Raw genomic sequence first — 21,829 nt, forward strand, 5'->3', positions numbered from 1 at the left:
TTCCGGATGATGAACATCTTGACCAAAAGTCACTGGATTCATCTAGATTATATATCTGTCCTGATTTAATTCATCAGCTAAATACCAAATATCCATATGGTACCATAAGTCCTCTTAGCCTGGCCTTTAGGTTTAAGATACATCCCTTTGTCCATTCAGTGGCCTCTAAGAGGTAAAAGGTAGAGGAAAGGGGGCATGATACAATTTTCCTTTTCTTAACATGGCTTTTCCTTTCCTGTTTTTATCCTGGCAGGTGTTTTCGTAAACTTTCTCCAGTTTATACACTACATTTTCTAAAGCTAAAGAGAAAGGCTCATTCTGTTTCTCGACAGTTTTTGGTTTTCATACTACACTGGCAAAAAGATGTGTGAGACATGGCTGTACAACCCAAGAGGAGGAGCCCTCTAGTATCTGGGTAACTCAAGAGTGAGTACTGAATCCAGAGAGGAATTATGTAATCTCTTATGTTTTTTAACTCTGTGAACTTGGGTTCACACAGCATTATACAAGGTTATCATTGTTCTTATGAATCTGTTTTTTGTCTATTGTTGCCTTTTGGGATAATTTAGAAAATCCACAGATTGATTTATTTCATGACATTAAAAAAGTTAAACTCTAAAAAGAAAATCAGCAACCTGGCATGAAACTCTCAGGGGAAAAAGCGTGATACAAAATTGAGTTGTAACTTGAAAAAGTGTTAGGTAGCATGCACTGACGGTAATTAATGTACCAACAGATACACCCAGTTCTAAAATGAACAATGAGTGGTTTTTAAACAGCAAAAAAAAATATGTTGAGTAGAAAACTGTTTGGGTTTGAGTAGATAGCTATTTTTCTTTAATAGAGACAGTAGAACACCAAAGGAAAAAAAAAAAGACATAACTGGCAGCAAGAGGGTTATGGACACTGAAATTTTTATTGAAAATTTAACTTAGATAATATGTGGTGATTTAGATAACATAAAGGAATTTATTGCAAAAAAGGGAAAATAGCATTCATGGTTTCTAGTTTTTGAAACTAAATCATTTTATTTTCAGGAGACATCTCACTATAAACTATTATTCTATTTTATCATGTAGCATACCAGTGACCAGAGTAAAATAAAAAAAAAAAAAAGTATTGGAAGTTTATGGTAATACAAGATGCAGGTTTGGAGTTTGTTTTGACAGTCTACAAGTTGAAAACCAGTTTTCTCAATGTTAGTCCAGGAATGGAGATGTACCTGGTAAGGAGGAAACTTAACTAGAGGCAACACGCCAAGCTGCCTGCTTTGATGATACGAAAATCTGCAATATGAAAAATACCACGTAAAAGAAATTCCTATGTCAATTATCAATCCTGAAGGCTAGAAATTGTTCATTCTATCTAGTGTTTAGAGAAATGTTGAGAAATCTGAAAAATGTGGCAGAGCTCTTTTTGCATACTACTCTGCCACTTTCGTTTTTTCTCCTGTTGTCATTGGGATTGTGAGTGTACAGTGGTGACACCATCACTGACTCTGACAAGTAGAACACAGCCTATTTATCGGGGATGACCCCTTCTCACTAAGGAACATTCATATCAGGGATAGATAATGGTCAGTGGGAAAGGAGACCACATTACCCCACAGATGGTGGAGGAGATAAGAGCTCAGGCTTAAACCTGCCCACTAAGCTGGGCAGCTCTGTGATTTTGGGAAGTTGATAAAACGTTGCCTTAGTTTGCTCATCTCTGAAGTGGGAATAAAATAGTACATGCCCGTAGGGTTAATGAGAGGATTAAATACATTAAGATATGAGAAGCACTTAGAAAAATGCCTGAATCACAGCACGTGCTATACCTGTTACCTGTTATTATTGTTGTTGTTGTCATTATAAGGTAATTTGAAGAAGCCACCAGGTTTCACTTTAAACTATGGATAATTGAATAACTTTGTATACCAGCTCCCTACAATACAGTGAGAGCAAAACTAATTATGGATGAATTTCAACAAAACTAAGGACTCCAAACCAATGCAAATATAATTCTCCCTAATTTAGAAATTCCTCCTTCACATGGTGTTGATATCAGCTATATCTCACTCATTTATTCGCTCAACAAATATTTATTGACCACCTAATATACGCCAGGCATTAGTCTAAATGTGGAGGATATCATAGTGAACAAATATTACCAGAAAGAATAGACCTTTTTTTCTGATGATAGGTCAATTTTTACCATGGAACACATGGTTCAAGGGGACACGTCTGTCTAGATTTCTATAATGCGGGTCTTAGGGAAATGTAAAGGTCCAAGTGTCTGGAAACCAAAAACTAAAGGTACCAAAAGGCAGGAAGGGATGCCACAAGGGAAGTGGGAGGGGGCCAAAGGCGAGTTTGGTCATTTCAAAAATGGGCTCAGGTCTGTACCGTGGAGGGGAATAAACTTTTCCTCTTCCATCCTCTCTTCCTCTCCCTTTCTTATTCATCCTTGGACCCATCTGTCCATTTGGAGAAATCAGTCCATTTGGACTATGATTTCCATGCTTCTGGACTAAATAAACATTCACAGAATGACTGAGGGTCCTAACTATGAGGTAGAACATTATTTCTATTTTAAGCATTAATGGTCTAAACAACCTATTTGGAAATAAAAGGTTTGGGAGCACATTGGTCTGTTGGAGTCTGTATTTTTACTATTGTGATAATTTTCTGGTTCTGATAATGAGTGTCATGAATGTAGGAGAACAAATGTTGATGTTTTCATTTTCTTTATGTGTCCTATGTACAGTTATTACATAGGTTAAAGATATTAACTTTATTCTCAATAGTGAATTCCAAAATGACTCAAGGAAGAACAAAAGGGACAGATGGGTGGTTTATAAAAGAGATTAATTTACTTGAATAGTACATGGTTTCAAATTGGCGTGAAGAAATTTGCATATAAACTAAACGAGAGAATAAAAGAGAGAAACCTAGTCTATTCCTGTCTCCATAATTTGCTCCCACTCTGGGTCAGTACATGGCAATAAATTTCACAGGTACTCCTTTTCTCATTTAAAAGAAAAATGTCAAGTGAGAAATGAAACACAAAAGGCAATTTGTTATTCTGGGAGAAAAAGTTTTGTGTAAAATTCTAATTAGCAAAATTGTTTGGATTTTTTTTCTTTTCCATGTTAATCAACTGTTATTATTCCAAAGCTGGACATTACCTGGTTCTACCAGAGTCTAAAGTGATGATTCAAGTAACTGACAATAAAAATGTTGTGTCATTTTCATAAACACATCAAATAAACATCACAAAATGCTCAATTTATGATGTTAAAATGATGCTATCTGAGAAAGCAATAGTACATAATGGTCACTGTCATCTAGTTACTCCAAACCACGAAGGAAATAAAAATCAAGTTTTCTTACATAAGAACTTATTTTAGAAATATTTCCTTGCCCAGTATTTCCCTAGTGTTGTTTGGCATTTGGTTTTTGCCACTAGCGTTCTCCTATGTAGCTCTGAACTAATTTTGTGAAAGAGACCAATGTCTCAAACATGTCTTTTTGTGTGCTTCCTTCCAGAACACACATATGTTAACATTGCAAAATTTTGGATATCCAGATGTCTCTTACACTTTTCGTGTGATTTATAACTTAAGGGTTGGAAAACTTTCATAAATAAGCTGTCATGTTCTCAAGCCAATCCCTCTTCTTCTGGTGTCTGATGGGGGAGACCTGGCAATGATGAGAGGGATTAGACAACCCACTCCTCTGTTCAAAATTCTCTTCTCTTCCCTGTTTTCGAGATTTATGCTTGTTCATTACTTTAATCAATGTAGTCAGATTCTTTGCTCCTACGGGTTGACCTGAACAGTGAGCAAATGAGATCTGGGGGAAAAGATGTGGGAAAAGGAAGGAGGGACAATTGTGTGTGTGTGTGTGTGTGTGTGTGTGTGTGTGCTTGCCACACTGGAGGGTATTTAGTAGCTAGAAAACAGTATGAAGGAATGAGATCATTTGAGTTGAGAGAAGGTAGGTTCCTGAAAATAGGGGATGGACTGAGAAAAGGAGGTGTCAGAGTGTCACTGGCCAGGTGTCTCCTTGATGTTTCATCTGGGCCCTGGAGGCAGTAACAACTTTAAAAGCCGCTGAACACCAGGCATGTCCTCATTATTAGAATTTGTTCTAACATGTTTTGTTGGGAAAATACCCCAGAGGATGGAGACTAGGGATGGAGATTCTATTTTACCAATGCCAAAGAAAATAGTCAAAATGTTCTTCTTGATTAGATGAAAATAATTGAATAAGCACATTTGATTGGTTCTAGATGAACTGAGTGTTTTGCAGGGTGTGCATTAATATTTATACCCTTTATGGTATTAGACATCTGTATAAAATGTGATGAGCTACTTATTAGCTATGGACTGACTTTCTCCATGATATCATCTTCATATTCAGGCTGAAATTCCCCAGTTGTGACTTACAGAAATCCTTGCTCATGTGCTGTGTCATTCTCATTCCTAATTTCAACAAATATTGACTAAGCACCTACAGCATTTTAAAGAATATATCAAGTACTGAAGACATAGTAGCAAACTTGGTGCCTTTTGAAAATTTATAGTCTGGGGAAGGCAGGTATTAAACACTATGCTACACTAATGGAGTTATTTAAGAGCCATTGTGCTAGGCCCAAAGAAGAAATATGAAGTGTCACAAGAACATATAACAGTGGGAAACAAACCTAGTCTGGGGACCTAAGGAAGACTTTCCTGGCAGGAATCAAATGGTTAAGGGTCCAAGGATCAAAGGCAGGGCACTAATGGTCCCAGCAAAGGAAGAACACAGGTGAGGATCCTGATGAATTTTTTTAAAACTTTAAACTTTAAAATTATAAGTATAGACCCACGGGAAGTTGCAAAAGGAATATGCAGAGTACTGTGAACCTTCTGCTAGTCTCCTCCAATGGTAATCTTTTGTATGACTGTAGTTTAATATCAAAACCAAAAAATTGATCTTGGTCTAATGGTATAATAGTAGTAACTAGACTACAGTTCTTACTCAGTTGTCACCAGTTTTTGTACACACTCGTTCGTGTGTGAGCGCATTTGTGTGTGTAGTTTTAGACAGCTTGACCCTATGTAAATATTTGTGTTATCACCGCCACAATCAGGGTACATAAATGTTCCATCACCACAAAGGACCTCCCTCTTGTTTTTTCTCTGGAGCTTCATCAATGCCTCATCTCAGTCTCTATTCCCTGGGAACCATTCATCTGTCCTCTCTCTATATAATCTTCTCAGTTAGAAATGTTGTATAAATGTACACAGCACACAACCTTTTGGATATTGGCTTTTTTCACTAATCATGATGCCCTTGAGACCTATCCAAGGTTTTGAATGTATCAATAGTTTGTTCCTTTTTATTGCTGAGTAGTATTCCACTGTGTGGATATACCAGAGATTATTAACTCACTGAAGGACATCTGGGTTACTCTCAGTTTGGGGCTATTACAAATAAAGGCGTGATGAACATTTGTGTATCCTAATGCACCCTGAGGAGTGAGAAAAGGGCTATTGTTGTTCAGCACAAAATGAGGCTTGTTGGGGGCCCAATTATGCAAAGCCACAAATCCTTTCTGAACATAGACTATAGAAGTACAAAAATGAATGAATAAATAAGTGAGAGGAAATTCATGTAAACACAGAGTGTTTTAAGGACTCTGACTTTTGGTGTTACATCAGAGATCCAGATGGTTGCCTTTTATTTTTCATTTTTGATCTAACTGTTTGCACATAATGAGGTGGTCAGACTCGAATACTAGTTTACAGATGGATGGGGGGGTATTCTATACTTGAGACAGCTAATTAAGACATAATCTCTAAAAACAGGCTTATAAAAACTTTTCTTCCCTCTGTTCACTGAGAAAAAACTTATATTTAGCTAAAGAATTTTATTGGAAGCATCAAATTGAAAACTGTCAGCTCAGATTCTGTAGCCTAAGGAAGATTCTGCCTAGTGGTGTGTTGAATAAGAATGCAGAAAAACAAGTTGGGAAATCATGAGTGTACTGGGTTTTCTTTAGATCAGCAGGCAAAACAGGCTATGAGAATCCCAATCCAACCAAACGTCTGCAGAGAACAGGTGATCTCCTACCAGAGGAAACATAAGTTTGAAAATTAAAAATTTTTACCTACTTTGTCGACATTCACTTTCTTGATCACGTGTAATTCAATAATTTTGAGGCGGGAGGTTAGTGCCACTCAAAAGGTGTGAGTTCCATTTTCAGTGAGATGAAAAGAGAAAACCACCAAGGAGATTTTAGAATCAAACCAGCCCTAATTTAATCCAGTGGATCAAAACCGTTATTCCTAAAGGGTGTTTTGCTCATTTGAACTTCTGGGTTTTTGTGCTTTTCCTGTTTATAAAATGCAGCCTCACCTCCTCTTTGCCGACCTGCATTTTACCAATCCTTCTATGATGCTTTCTGTCACAGTGATATCTTCTTTCACTGATTTCCCATTATAATTATAGGATCATGCAGGTTTAGACTTAATGGTTGTCAGATTGTTACATGTGTTAGTCATATATGCCCAACCAAATTTAATTCACTTAAATATAAAGGTAAAAAACCAAAATATAAAGTTAGAAAAATGGGGGAGGAGAGTGTAGTGGGGATATTCGTAGTACCATTGCCCATACTTCCTGTTTCAAAAATCTTTCAGTGTAATGATAATGCTGAATATTGGAGGAGTGAGGTGAAATGCACATGCTAATACCCTCTTGGTAGGTGTTTTCATTGGGACTAGTCTTTCAGTAAAGCCGTGTGGACTCCTAAAATTTTATATATTTGGACCCAATACACCCACTTCTATGAATTTTTACCAAGGTAATCATTAGAGATACAGACAAAAAGTTACATATAAGTTGTTCTTTGCAGTGTTATTTATGATATAGAAAAATAAAATAATCTGAAAAGGAATTGAATAAATTAATAAATTTCTTTGTAGACATTAAAATTAAGTTTTCAAAGAATATTTAATGACATAAGAAAATGCTCATGTTGTGATAAAACAGAGAAATACAGAGGACACACAGCTGCATGTACCCTGTTCAAATCAAACCCAATCCAGGCTCCTTTTTTATTCTCCTCTTCCCTTTCTTCTTTCAGCAGTTTTGCACTAAATCCTTTGCATCTGGGAAAATTGGGAACTGCTTTGGAAATTCATATTCTGGTTTCCATTCTAACACACATCTATGGTTAATTTCAAATAATTGGAACAAAATACATTCAACACTAAACACAAATCTAAAACTATAGAGAACAGAAGTTAATCTTTTTTCAGTTATTCATTGTAAATGTCAACTATTATTGTACTCATTAGAAGAGATTTCCATGAATAAAATGACAGATCAACCAGCTTTATTGTACCATGATCTACATTATAGTGTATATAAAGCCACATTATACTTACATATTGCCTTGGAAATAATATTGTTCCTGTCGTTGAGTCCTGTTATAACTCTTGTTCTGTCTGGATGTAGTTGTGTGAAACTCTTGTTCTGTCTGGATGTAGTTGTGTGAAATTGGAAAGTCTTTTTTCTTTCTAGATCTCAGTCTCCTTTTCTATGAAATGAGCATAAATGGTTGGTCATATTCCCAAGGTTACTTATGTGTGTGTGTGTACGTGTACCCGCACATGTGTGTATGTGCGAAGTTAGTAAGATGTCAATTTTCAATAATAGATGAGAAATTTGAAGCATACCACTTCTAATAACTCTTCAAGATGCAAGTCTTGACTGTGTGATTTCATGACATATATTTTGTCTCCTGTGTCTCCTCTTTGTAACTCGGGGTGTGTCTTCTACTGAATTGTCTTCAGGTACATTAATGAGCACAAATGTTTGTGGATTAAACAAGGTTATTATATTATCAACAGTTTAAAAGTTTGAGAATACACAGTGTTGTAAAAGATGTGAGGAAACAGGCATTGTCAAACACTGTTGGTGGGAATGTAGATTGATTTTGGAAGACAATTGGGAAAATTCTACCTAAATTTAAAATGCATATGCCCTCTATTTAGCCATGTTTAGCTAAGAATATCCTATAATTACTCTTGTAAGTATGGAAAGATTTATGTACAAGGATGTTCTTTGAAACATTCTTTCTAAGAGAAAAATACATACAACTCAAAATGAGTACTGGATACATAAATTATGGTTCAGCCATGCAAAGGAAAACTATTTAGCTATTCAAAAGAGTGAGTTGGGTCTGTATGTACTGAAATGGAAAGATGTCTAAGATATCACAGTAAGTGAAAATAGCAAATTGAAGAACAATTTGTCTGGTGTAAACTTTTACTAAAAGAAATATGTGTTCACATGAATTTGAATAGAAAAATTTTGGAAGGTTGGAAAGGAGTTGTTGGGAGCAGTTGCCTCTAGGGAACGGAACAGGGGGTGGGTATGTTTTGTTCTTACATACTGTTTAAATTGTTTACCATGAATATGTATGGTTCTTATAATAATAAAAGACTAATTTTCACTTATAAGATTAGAACAAATAAATAAATTAACAAAGTTGTAATGATCATTTTTGTGCTAGATACAGTTCTCTTTTTTGCACTATTTTACTTGGGGAGATTCCCAGAAATGTGCTGTTCGGTCATTGGATATAAAACGTTATACATCAGATTTTTCCAAAGAGTTGTACCATTTCAAGATATTACCAGCACTGTATGAGAGTAACGGAGTAATAGTTTTACTAGTATTATTTCTAGGATTGTTTTTGTTAAGTTATAATGCAAATGTACAAATTAATCACTGTTTTTATTTTATTAGCATTTGTACTGCCCCATTTCCCATTTATTTTATGTTGACAATTTATGCTAAGGAAAAATCCTAAACACAAACAACAACAACAAAGAAATTTTATGACAAAGATTTTTATCCTAGAAATATCTACAATAGTAGCAATTTAAAATATGAGAAACAGTTAATTATGGTATTATATATCCACTCTACACCAAGGGATTATTTGGTTATTATTTAGTTATTAAATGTATATGCCAATAATACAATAATGTAGAAGTAGGTTGTACTTACTAGGCTGAGTAAACCAAAAAAAGTTAACATATATAATTACTAAGTTATTGGAACTACATAAGAATTATACAATCATTCATAGAAAAACAATGGAAGGAAATCGTTAAAATGGTAAAGTAGAAGAAATTTATTAAAATGGCAACATTTCCCCCTCTATTCAATATTTGCAGAGTTAGAATTAAATTAAATAAAGGCTATGTAAGTATCTATTGGTACAAGGTCAAGGTCACTGCTTAGTAAAGATTAGTGTCCCTTCTATAGTTACTATAAAATAGAGAATTATAAATCCCATACTCTGCCTCTTTGTATGTTGGGAAAACCAAAATTTTCTGTCATAAAAGTGAAGATATACTTCTTTATCTCTTTCCTAATCTGTTTCTTAGTCATGCTTGATAGGATTGTGGATCCCCAGATAGTAATTCTATACATAACTACAATAAAATATAAAATAAACCAAAAAATCTCCAAAGAATGCAGAAAAATGTAAGGTAGAGTCTGTGTTGCTCCAGAAAATTGTAAAGGTGTAGAAAAGGGAAGTTTCTGTTGAGAGTTCCACCATATGTGAGGAGAAAAGCAGTGATATGGATGCCTAATATTTTGATGGATAATTGAAAACACTATTTCTCTTTCCTCTATAGAAAGCCGTGACTGGTGAGGTTTGAATGAATGCCACATACTGACTCATGGAATTGAGAATTGTACTAAAAACTGTTAAGAACAAACTAGCTTCACATTTTCATTTATTTATCAAAATTGGCAAGAAGAAACTTTTAGGAGTTTAATGATCTAGTTTTGGGACTATTTTGCCTCAGAAATTTACAGTTCTTTTTCCTAAAACGTGTGAGACTGTCAAAGGGAAGCAAAACATTGTATTTGAAGGTAGAACTGGGAATGGAAAAACTGAGGAAGGGGAAGTTTATTTTTTTTTAAATAAATTTATTTATTTTATTTTTGGCTGCGTTGGGTCTTCGCTGCAGTGCGCGGGCTTCTTACTGTGGTGGCTTCTCTTCTCGTGGTGCACGGGCTCAGTTGCTCCGCGGTACGTGGGATCCTCCTGGATCAGGGCTCGAACCCACGTCCCCTGCATTGGCAGGCGGATTCCTAACCGCTGTGCCACCAGGGAAGCCCAGAGGGAAGTTTAAATAGGGAAATCCCCTCCCATATATGTACGACAGTCAAAGAAAAAGCTAAGCAATGGGTTAAAGAATCAATTCCTAGAGTCTGAAGTTAAAAATTTACAATTATTTATGTAGGAAAAAATCAAGTTACCACTTGAATACATGCATATTCTGTTTGTTGAAAAGTTGATGTACAAAATGTGAAATTTCCTATTATGTTTTGAAGGATGATTGAGCTCCAGAAAGATGTACAGCGTGAACTGCATATGTCATGTGCATTTTCTTTAATATATTAGCAGTAAACTTTGTGGCATAATCACTTCTTCCTGTATTCCAAATACCCACACTGCTTTCTTTACTTTGTTTCCTATCATATTGTATACAATATGCAAATATACTAAAATTGATGTATAACATAACAATTTGTAACATTGTAAAACCATAAAACATAAAATATGACCACTAAATATTTTGGTTTAACGGGCCTGGTGTTCTACTACATATTTATTTTAACTCACTCTTAAAATGTCAAATGAAGCTCACAAATCTGTTTTAGTTCCGAATGTAAAACTATTAATTTTATGGCCTAATATCTGATTAAACTTAACTATGCTTCTAAGACTGTATAGATTCCAAGCATTAGATGGGCTGACTGTTGAATTCCATCATTTTAAGTGGAACTGAACCCCATCTTGCCAAATATGATAATATCCTGAGGGAGGGAGACAGGGGAGAAATGAAACAACAGAGGTGTTTGAAGGCTCTGTGAATTCATGTCCTCTGCTTGGGAGCCTAACCAAAACATTTTAATAACCCCAGTACCCACATTCTGGGTAACATAATACAAAAGTGAAAAGAAGGAGTTTTCAGTGATTTCTCTTGTATTGATAAATCTATTATCAGTATCAATAGACATAGATAAAACAGCTAACCAACAAGGACCTACTGTATATAGCACAGGGAACTCTGCTCAGTACTCTGTAATAACCTAAATGGGAAAAGAACCTGAAAAAGAATAAATATATGTATACATATAACTGAATCACTTTGCTGTATACCTGAAACTAACACAACCTTGTTAATCAACTATACTCCAATATAAAATAAAAATGAAAAAAAGACATAATAAAAAATAGACTTACAGAGTTAAAACAGAATGTCTGCATAGCCAGGAATAAGGGTGGGCTCTGAGGCTGTATAAATTCCAGTCAAAAGTTAAGACTATTTCCCAATGGCTAGCTTTTGAGGTAATGGCATTCTTAGTCTGAGAAAAAGGGCACAGACAGGCTTATACTCATGGCCCCCAAGAATCCTGCTGACTGGTTCATTACACAGAACTGGCGACTGTCTCCTAACAAAAGTTCTTGATGGCTTTCCAAACCAGAGAAAGGGCGCTGAGTGACACATAAAAATATAGAAAGGAGAAAGAAGGGTGAGCTTGAATGGCAGTGACCTTATCATGAAAGGTTTACGGGAGAGGTACTAGCTGTAAGACGTTAGCCTGCATTCTGAAGAATTTGTTCACCACTAAACAAATGGTGAGGATTCTCTCCCCAAAGGAGGGAATTTGGGATATCTTTATACATATATGATAAAACTTTTGAAATAGTATGGTCCTAGAAGTATAGTGTGATAGCTAAACTGGAATACTGCATATATTCTTTTTCTCGGTTCTACTACTGGCTTCGTGTGAAACTTTGGGAAAATCTCTTGAGGATCCTTTTAACTTCCATTAATTTATTTCTGAGTATTGTGTGAGTATCTATTGCCTCAGTAAGTATTTGCTAATTTATATTATGTGTATAATAAAATACCTTAAATTCTACAGAAGAAATATATAATGCAAACAAATGATACTTAAATTTAGATATTTTAAGGTATAATTTGAAAACTTCAAAATAGTGACTACCAGTTTCAAATGTAATTTTTTTCAGAATAAATGTATCTCAAAATCTACATGATGATAATTAATCTCAATTGTCTTTTGTCTTATTTTTGTGTGAACTAAATAATGAACATTTTAATTAGAGATTTGAAGAGATAAAAGTATTATAATAGGTCCTAGGTCCTCTTAGATTTTAAGAAATCAATATAAGTTGTTAGCAATAGAAATATTTGGAATGCATCTATACGAACAAATTTTCTGAAAAAAAAATTGAAGTATGATGTTTAAGAGTCAACTTTCTGTGGAGATAACAGTAACACCCATAAGTATTTAATCATTAGTGAAATGGTAGTATATCTTATTTTTACTTAATACAATTCAATCCTCATTGCTGTCACCAATTTCTGTAAGCATTTTAGCACCTTTCATTAGAAATTAATGTTTTACAAGCATTACACTTTTTATAATTACCACGTGTTTATTATCTTACCATTAAGTATATGTCATAGGTCCAAAATAATGTCTTTAAAATTCTCCTAATTTCTAAAAAGATAATTTTAAATGATTTTTAATGGCTTTTACTAATTCAAGTGTTTTCAATAAAAATTCTAATAAAACAAGTTAATAAGGTCCTTATTCTTTTGTAATTTAAAGAAGAAACAATGATTATGTTGTATATTTCAACTCCTTCTGACAATGATTCTAATATGCCTTTCTATTTTGCTCTAACTATGAAAAAATGGCTGGCTTAATAAATTGAATTTTAAATGATTCTAATGAAGTGCTTATATAACAACCATGAGATGACTATAACAGAGCCAAAAAAGTAAGTAAAGCTTCACAAATGCTTGGTGATGTGATCTAATCATCCATTTACATTTGGGGAGTTCAAATCAGAAGACCTGGGAAAGTGTAAATTCATATAAGAAGAGCAGATAGAAAGAATAATGGGAAAAAGAGAAGACAGTTTTAGAGAATTAAATTAATGTTAATAGATAACGATAGAGGAATAGCTTTAAGAATAATTTTCCCCTTAAGACAGAAGGAATACAAGAAATACGATGTTTATAAAATATGACAGGAGCAATTTTCTTTTAATAATAACAATAAAACCTAAGAAGTTGAAGTAACAACAGATGTCACCATATGAAAACTGTGACAACTCATTTAATTTAGATGTGAGAAGATGCTTTCACCATTTCATATGAAATTAATGTATAAAATAATTTTTATAAAGGATTTAGAAAAAATTGCAAACAACAGAGTTTTTGTTTTCTTCAATTAACTGTTTGCTGAAAGAGAATAGGGAGTGAAGTAGGAGAGAGGAGGGGAGGGAAGAAAGGAGGAAAGAAGGAAGGAAAGAGGGAAAGAACCGCATAACTCAATAAGAGGGAAAAGGGTACGAGGTAAACAGATGTCCTCTACTTGGGAAGCTAACCAAAACCTATTAATATCTCCAGTACCCCCATTCTGGGTAAGATAAAAGTGAAATCAAGTACTATTGAACACAAAGTCTCTCCAGGTGTACACACAATCTCCTAATGGGCACCTGTGCTTAACTCTATCACAGCCACTTCAAAGTCTAAAGCCTCTATTCTAAATCAAATTCATCACTCCTCCCTGCACCCCCTGCCCCTCTGCATTCCCTACTGCAAGTACCATTTCCCTGATCTATCCAGCTAGATATATTGGTGTGCTTACTGACACCTACCTTTGTTTCAAATGCTACTTACTATTGCTTCAGCGTCAGCACTGCCTCTTGAGGTACTATCCCACTGCCTCCAGTTTCATCGTCCCTGTTCATTCTTTTTTTTTTTTTTTTTGGTCCCTGTTCATTCTTGTACTGCTATATTGTCTAACAGTGAATTTGGTCATGCCACTCTCTCACTGAAAACCCTACTATAAGCAGAGGTCAGATTAGGTCGGCCTCTGCCACCTCCACCCTTGCACTTGACTTCCAGATAAAATGAGCAAAAACTCTTCCTCTCCCCCCAATTCCATGACTTGTTAACCAAAACCCTCCCCAAGACTTTTACACATGCCTGTGGAAATTAAATTCTCCAGTCACTTCCGCCTCTGGGCCCTGCCTCCTTCACGTGTTATATATAACTAACTCAGCCCACCCCTTGATTTTCACAAACATTAAAATACCTACTCACATAAATACAAGTTCAATGAACTTGGAGATTTGGGAAGAGGCTGAAGAGTGAATTAAACATTAGCAATACAAATAACTTCAAATGGAGCAGAGCTAATCATTCTTAAAATATCCCTCATTTTCCCTTATGCTGTGAATATTTACTAACGTATTTATGAACATTTTTTTCCTCCACTTTTCTTTTTTTTCTTTTTTTTTTTTTGTGGTACGCGGGCCTCTCACTGCTGTGGCCTCTCCCGTTGCGGAGCACAGGCTCCGGATGCGCAGGCTCAGCGGCCATGGCTCACGGGCCCAGCCTTTCCGTGGCATGTGGGATCTTCCCGGACCGGGGCACGAACCCGTGTCCCCTGCATAAGCAGGCGGACTCTCAACCACTGCGCCACCAGGGAAGCCCCTGCTTTTCTTTATATTGTTGAGTTCTCCCGTCATTGCTCTATTCCTGATCTCCTTATCTAAGAACTCCAAATTGTTCTCCCTTCACTTTTTAGCTACTTCAGCTAACCCTCTCCCAGCCTCATGTACGTTAAACCCATCAGGCTTGTTCAATAAACCCCATCAAGGCACAGACCAAATGACCCTCCATTTGATTTGCTCCTCTCTCTTAGCAGGCAGCTGTAGTCATAAAAAAAGAAAATAGGTGAAGCTAAAAAATAAATACCATAAAAACAAACATCATCAAGGAGTCCATTTCCTTTTATCCCATAGGAACCTACTTTCTGCCCATATCTTTAGTGTTTTTTTGAGGGTTTCCCATTCTTCTAATTCTCCAGATTCAAGAAACTTCTTATCTTTTCTCAAACACAACAGATTCTTTGTGCAATCTATTGCTTTTTCCTGGATGGCCCAAGCCACATTTCTTTTCTTAATGGACTCCTACCCATGCTTCAATATCCTTCTCAGGTGATTCCCCAGCCCCTATGCAGATAATCTTGACCTCACACAGCACATGCATTTTACTTTATTTTATTTTTAAAATTTTTATTTTATATTGGAGTATAGTTGATTTACAATGTTCTGGTAGTTTCAGGTGTACAGCAAAGTGACTCAGTTATACATATATCTATTCTTTTTCAGATTATTTTCCCATATAGGTTATTACAGAATATTGAATAGAGCTCCCTGTGCTATACAGTAGGTCCTTGTTGATTATCTATTTTATATATAGTAGTGTGTATATGTTAACTCCAATCTCCCAATTTATCCCTCCCCCACCGCTTTCCCCCTTTGGTAACCATAAGTTTGTTTTCAAAGTCTGTGAGTCTGTTTCTGTTTTGTAAATAAGTTCATTTGTATCATTTTTCTAGATTCCACATAAAAGTGATATTATATATTTGTCTTTCTCTGTCTGACTTACTTCACTTAGTATGATCATCTCTAGGTCCATCCATGTTGCTGCAAATGGCATTCATTCTTTTTCACGGCTGAGTAATATTCCATTAAATATATGTACATCTTCTTTAAGCACATTCATCTTAATTGTTGGAAAACATGTCTGCCTCCTTTGCAAAAATGGGTGCTGCTTCACTAGTCAGTGGCTATGTTCTGCAAAAGTAGAACAGCCTTGATATTCTACAATTTTACTGCCTTTGAGGGAAAGTGGTCAATGTGACAATATTTCTTACACATTTTATTCACAGAGTTCCATAACCTAATCCCTTTAAAGCTGTATTATTATTATTTTTAATTTTTATTTTATATTGGAGTAGAGTTGATTTACAATGTTGTGGTAGTTTCAGGTGTACAGCAAAGTGATTTAGTTATGCATATACATATATCTATTCCTTTTCCAGATTCTTTTCCCATATAGGTTATTACCGAGTATTGAGTAGAGTTCCCTGTGCTATAGAGTAGGTCCTTGTTGATTAAAGCTGTATTATTTTATATACAGCATAGCCCCAGGTTGAATTTTCAGAATCTCACTCTCTTAAAATATGATTAATTTTTTTGTATTCCACTGATACACTTTAGGTGGAAGAATTTATATCCTCGCAGATATCTTGGAGATGATCTGCTCCAGGAGTGCTCAACCTCTCTATTTCTCCTGGCACAACTGAAGGCTAACATTTTTGTGCCACTCACTCCTCTGGGTCCAAGGGCTCCTGGTAGAAGGTGTAGACTGGAGTTTCAACCCTGCTGTAGCTGGTGCCAGGACTGGAATGCCATGTTCTGACCCGAGTTACGCCAGATGGACCTGAGAGTTGCTGTCCTGGTCCCAACCTCCAACCTTACAAAAAGAAAACTGAGGCACAAAGAGGTTAGCTGACTTGCCTGTGTCATCCATCTACTTAGAGATCATCAAGGCTGGATCTAGAGCTCAAGTCTTCCGGGCTCTTTGATAAGGCAGTAAGAACTATGACTGGTGTCTTGAGAAACCCCCCCACCTCAATGCTTATGTGACAGTAATGTGGTCAATTACACATTCTGGATTAAAATCTCTCCATTTTTGAGCCATTGTTGTCACATAGAAACTGTTTTGACTGAATTTAGCCTATAAAAGGTAGAATTCATCAAAATGTATTTTTTCACTCTTGATGTGAAATTAATGTTTTGACAACTTTTTCCACATTGTAATTGTTTGTTTGAGGTTGACACAAATTTAACTCAAGGCAAGATACTATTAATCAGGAATTTCAAAGAATTTAGGAGAATGTTAACTATCTTCAGTGTATGTGTGACAATGACTTTGAACTGAGAGGGTAGTTACCAGGTTAGTGCCCAGAAACAAACATGAGAAATAGTTGGGTACAAAACCCAACTTGGGGATCACAAATAATTTCTTAAAGTAGATCTGTTTATTCACAAAAAGTATCCTAATGTTATGACAGCTCAGGAATGGCTGAGTAGTCTCTGCACCACACCCTGTGGACAGTGGGAATTTTGCACAAAACAAAGGTTTATAATCAGTCTTTTTGGCAGACCAAGTGATCTGCCATTAGGGTAATCTAACCGGGAGAAGATAACAGCGTGAATGAGCAATAAGCAAGGTAAAGTTTACCCATTTATTTCAACTAATAATAGCATGTCTTAATCTTTTAATGAGATATTGAAAAGGAAACACACACACACACATACACACACTTTAAAAAATCCCCACTAACACAGAGGCAGAACAAGATTTTTAGCTGACGTTCAAGGGCTGAATATTTAGGTCAGAACTGAAGTTCAAGGAGAGATGGTAAAAAGAATTGCTTGTTTTGAACTTAATGGAGAAAAAATGGATGTACACTTTTGTATCAGCACTGTCTTGTAAATGTGATTTAAAAGAACACTGTTAGAAATCACTAGATTTCTGAGTTGTCATAGGAATGAAACCAATATTTTGCCAGTGAATAGCTCTACCCCTGAGCAGCCTAGATGAACAAGATCAAGGCCAGATTGTAGTCCCTTGAAGCATTGATGATACGCACTCTATGGTTAAAGGACACAAATTACCCTTGGAATCATAATGCAGGTACCCTGGATGTAAGAATAATGTGATTCAAACTAATTTCGGACTGCGCCAAGCAGGAAGAGAAAGTCCTTTGGGCATTCAAGAAGAACATTTAGACAAAGCAAAACAAAAGGGGAATTTGTGGTTATCCTGAAGCTGTTGCTCATTTATATTTCACTGAAGATTTAAAATGTCAGGCAAAAGAATGCAGCTATGATACACAGAGAAAGAAATTTGGAATGTGCATGGTTTGTAACTAAAAAAATCAAATAGAAGAAATGATAAGCAACAGGAAAATTGAAAAGGTGTTCTCTTTAGTTTCCTAAAATTATTTATTTTGGAAACTCAGATGGGTTAGAAATATCAACACAGGCTTCTCTTATATCTCAACAGGAAGATTGAAAAGGTATTCTCTTTAGTTTCCTAAAATTATTTGTTTTGGAAACTCAGATGGGTTAGAAATATCAATACAGGCTTTTCTTATATCTCATTATGATGCCTTATATGAATTAGCACTCTTCTATGTTAATCAAAGTGAATCCCTTCCAATTATACAGATTGCTATGAAAAATCATGAGACATCACATTTTACTAAATGGGAAATACTATTGATCTAACAAGATCCACTGAATAATGGAAGGGGTCCATTTTCATTACATATTCCCTCTAGCAAAGCTGAATGTATATACGGGTGAAAGATGAAAGAATTAATCGATTTCTAGAGTTTCAGATACCTACAGAATTTCAGATACATACATGATAATTGATTAATAGACATAAATAATATTTTACTTGCCTATATCCTCATATTACTCTGCTGAAAACTGTTTAGAATATGTTTAATAAATATCAGTTCTTCCTTTTAGGAGTTTACAATCAAAAACTGATGACAATAAAACAGAGAAATACATAAAAGGAGAGATAGCTTTGTAAACCACACTTACAACGATGTTCAAATATAAATGCCTTTGATTCATTACAAATGTGGAAGAGATGTGCTTATCAAGAGGGGATAAAAAGACAATATCTGTTATTAGGAAGTAAGTTCTTGGTGCTAGCAGATTATATTGAACAGTTCTTTAATGTCTGTAAGCAGTGGATTTGTTTATCTATCTATCTATCTATCTATGTATCTATCTTTATCTATCCATCCTTCCAAATGAAAGAAGATATAAAGTAAAAAGATCAAAGGAAGTGGGTAGTGAGCAGACATAATGTGGTTCAATCAGAGGGTCTACAAGAAGAGAGAAAAAGGACTAGTACGGCATTTTAAAAACAGGATGAAATACTTTGCAATTGAACAAGAGGATGTTACACATGATTTATAGGACAAATTTTAAAAATTATATGGCCTCAGAAAAGTCTGGCATATACAAAACAACAGGTGAAAAAGATAACTTCGGCAGAAGAACTGACGACTTATAGGAAAGAAATATTGTAACTTGGGATTCTGGGGACCTGAGTCTGTGGTTAAACGAACAGGAGTTGAAGGATTACATATAAACCATAGAACAAACTTAACGGGTGAGAGAGTCAAATTCTTATTTTTCACTGAAATAACAAATTGTTTTACCTGGACTATATCACTTGAGAAAATATGATTTGGTCATTAAAATGACCAAAATAAACAGACAAGGGAACCACTAATTCGTGTATCTGGAATATATTAATGATCAAACTGAGAAACAGCATACATGATACAGTTGTTCGTGTGGCCATCACTCAACAAGTATTAATTGGCTGCTCTTTGTAATACATTAGAGCAAGTAGTTACTATACAAAATGCCAATTGAACACAGAGTACTTTTTTGTTTATTCTGTAAAAAAATCCTTCAGAAGAGTTGAAAAGAAAGCAAATCAGATTCAGAAAATGTCACGACTGAGAAAGCAGATTTAATGAGGGACTGGAAATAGAAATGGAAAAACAACCAAGAGTCAGTGAGGAGTTTTATTTGGGAGCTTTCTTATTTATCAGTGTTCTTTACCGACACATGGATATTGGATATGGGGAAAGTTAAAGGCGGCTGATAAATTTCTGTTTAATATGAATTGGTCATGGAACTTGTCTTACAGCCAGATGCAATGTGCAGGACAGAGGTGAGTACAGCAATTGATTTCTTATATATGCGCATTCATTCAGCAAACATTTTTGTGCTCATGTTATTTTGCAAGCACTGTCTGGGCACTGGGGTTCCAACATGAATAGAGCATGGCCTCTGCCATCAGTGAGGCAACTGAGATGAAATAGCTAACTTGCCAAGCAATGGGGGTTACCCCATGGACAGTGGAAGCTAGGGGAAAGGGGGTGAAGGGTTTCTAAAGCAGATGAGGTGAGTGTCAGACTAAATGAGGAAAGAGGCTCAGAAGCCAAGGAGAGAGAGTTGTGTAATTGGTTATCAGCAGTGTCGAATTCTGTACATAGGTCAAGGAGCATCAAGATGGAGAATTGCCATTTCGTTTTGGCAGTGAGTGTGTTACTGGAGACCTTGGCAAGCCTAGCTTCTGGGAAGTGGTGTGGGTTAGGGCTGGACTGGATCGAGTTCAGGAGTATTTTTTACGGAGGAACTGAATGCATCTGGTGCACTCTAGGAGTTGGGAGAGGAAGGGGAGGGAAACAGTTGTTCGAGGGTGTGTGTATTTTTTGAGGCCCAAGGATATCTGAGACGCAGGGACCCCCACCCACAGGCTCTTGAGTTCTATTTTGTGCAAAATGTAGCTTTCACTAGCAATGAGGAAACAGCATTTACATCTACAAGTAGCCTTTGTTGAGCTTGTTCGCTCTCTCCAGCAGTGAGTCACTCTGTAATACTGACCCTGCCATTGAAGTCAGCAGATTCTATTTGGAGAGCGTTGGTGATTGTGGGCGAAGTTGTTTAAAAAGTTGACAAAAACCTTTACTCTCCTTGATATGCCAAACACCTGCTTGCATTGGTTTTGACGACTGAGTATCAGCCTGGGCCACAAGAATGCTATATTTGAGTCAAAGAAGAGGGAAGTCTCCTCTTGTGAAGGAGCGAAACATACATGACACAGGAAGAAGTTATAATACTTTCTATTTTGGTTTCCTCTCCTTTGAAAAGAATATTAAAAAGAAAAGTGGTTCTGCAAATGCCAACTTCAATTAAAATGCTAAATACTAGTTGCGGTTCCCCACCTCTGCCAAAGGGAATGTGTCCACTGTGACCAGCCACCTGTCTCCCTTTATAAGAGATCAAGATTGCTGCCTCATCCAGCACGCTGGACTGACACTAAATATCAGTGTGATGATGAATCAAAAGTCAACAGCAGCAGAGTTTTATTTACCAAGAAATGACCTTTAGTAAGGTCATCTCTTTTTGAGAGGACATTATAGTCATTAAGGTTGAAACACTTACGCAGAGCATCTTTAGGGCCCGATTAAGGCATGAGGTGTAGGGTTAGCAATCTTTGGTGTTTCCAGTTTGATCGAATATGTAAATACATATATGCCAACATGCTGGCCGAAGATGTTTGAGCAGATAGTAAAATGGCGCATGGTTTTTGATGGCTTAGCTAGACACAGGGAAGGTCATAGAACTAGAAATTTAAAAATCAGTTACGAAACAGGTTAAAATTGCCGTCAAGAGAGTGGGTTTGGAGTCTGTAGGACCTGGGTTTTAATGACAGCTGTGTCATTTACTAGCTGTGTGGCATCAATCAAATGATTTCAACTTTTTAAGCCTCTGTTTCCTCATCTATAAGATGCAAATAACACCAGTGACTAACGTCTATCGTTGTTTTAGGGATGAAATGACACAGTGCGTGAAGCTTAACCCAAGACCAGCTATATAGGAAATGCTTCATAAATAATAGCCTTTATTTCCCTCAAACCAAGTATCATCAATTCCTTGTTGATCAGGAAGATACAGCCATTAGTGCTCTTTAAAGGGTTGAGAGCAAATATGAAAATGAATGTAGGAAACAGCTTGTTGTGAAAATGCTATATTTGGAAAACAATCATAGTATGCCTAAGAGAAAAAGAGTGAGCATCATGAATTCAATCTAATCTAAGAGGATTGCAATAAGAGCATCTTAATCACTAAACAGAACCCAGAAAGAGAACCTAAAGTTATAAAAGTTATATTCACTTCTAAAATTTAATAAGATTCTGATTTCACTAAGTTAAAAAAATCACCTCTATTAAATGTAGAAATTAGCTTTATTATATGC

General features: G+C 35.8%; 1 long non-coding RNA gene across 1 annotated transcript; it reads left to right on the forward strand.

Annotated features, from left to right (window-relative positions):
• Positions 1 to 11,621: 11,621 nt before the first annotated feature.
• On the forward strand, positions 11,622 to 16,658 carry LOC137224550 (uncharacterized). The gene is made up of 2 exons (XR_010943379.1): positions 11,622 to 11,706; positions 16,180 to 16,658. It is a non-coding gene; the product is annotated as an uncharacterized lncRNA (long non-coding RNA).
• The last annotated feature ends 5,171 nt before the right edge of the window (positions 16,659 to 21,829 follow it).

This window comes from Pseudorca crassidens, chromosome 5 (assembly GCF_039906515.1).
Source record: "Pseudorca crassidens isolate mPseCra1 chromosome 5, mPseCra1.hap1, whole genome shotgun sequence".
Taxonomy (NCBI): Eukaryota; Metazoa; Chordata; class Mammalia; order Artiodactyla; family Delphinidae; genus Pseudorca; species Pseudorca crassidens.